The sequence below is a fragment of the Etheostoma spectabile genome, chromosome 2, assembly GCF_008692095.1.
Source record: "Etheostoma spectabile isolate EspeVRDwgs_2016 chromosome 2, UIUC_Espe_1.0, whole genome shotgun sequence".
NCBI lineage: Eukaryota > Metazoa > Chordata > Actinopteri > Perciformes > Percidae > Etheostoma > Etheostoma spectabile.
The window spans coordinates 4,841,339-4,842,064 of record NC_045734.1 but is presented as its reverse complement, the minus strand read 5'-3'; the positions used below and the strand labels follow the sequence as shown (position 1 = coordinate 4,842,064).

General features: G+C 43.0%; 1 protein-coding gene across 27 annotated transcripts in view; it reads right to left on the bottom strand.

Moving 5' to 3' along the window:
• The window catches only part of rims1b (regulating synaptic membrane exocytosis 1b), a 174,675-nt gene that overhangs the window by 18,911 nt on the left and 155,038 nt on the right, over positions 1-726 (bottom strand). The window lies entirely within an intron of this gene.

Genomic DNA, 726 nt, shown 5'->3' with positions numbered 1-726 from the left:
GAGAAAGAAAACCAGGAACAGGAATCATATACCATGTTGTAGATGCAGCATCTGGTTTCTGACACTAGATGGAGCATGATGTGCACTGATGGCACACAAGTGCCCTCATGATGAATGCTACAGTAGGAGAGTCAGACACAAATGCTTACAATCAACCTGGGAACACATATAATTAGCTCCTGAGTTATCTACACCTGTGATTAACTGTACCTCAAAATTCTGTACATTAAACCTGAAATTAAAATGCACCTGGCAGCTATACGTCAGCTAAAACAAGCAATACAAATTCTTCTTAAATGCCGTTTGACTCATGACAACTGTGAAGAGACTGGGGTTTTGGTTGTGAGGCTCATTTATGACTGTTGCTGGAGTAAATAACTATCAAATGATATTTCTGTGCATACAGATTTTCCTCTTCCACTGTTCCAAATGTTACCTTGAGCTCACAGCCTCAAGAGCAGCAGTTAGCACTAATGTTTAACTAAATTTGTCTTTGCGGACCTTTCTCCACAGCGCTGCGAAGGAGGGTCTGGCTAGTCCACACAGCATTCCGAGATGGGAGAAAAACTGGCTCTGGCTCATTGGTATGTCTTCAAACCAATCACAATCGTCTCGGCAATGCTGCCGCTGCAAAATAGTCTCGGGAAGGATCTTGTTTTGGTGGAACTCAGATTGGACAGATAGTCTAAGCTAGCTGTCTGGATTTACCCTGCAGAGATCTGAGGA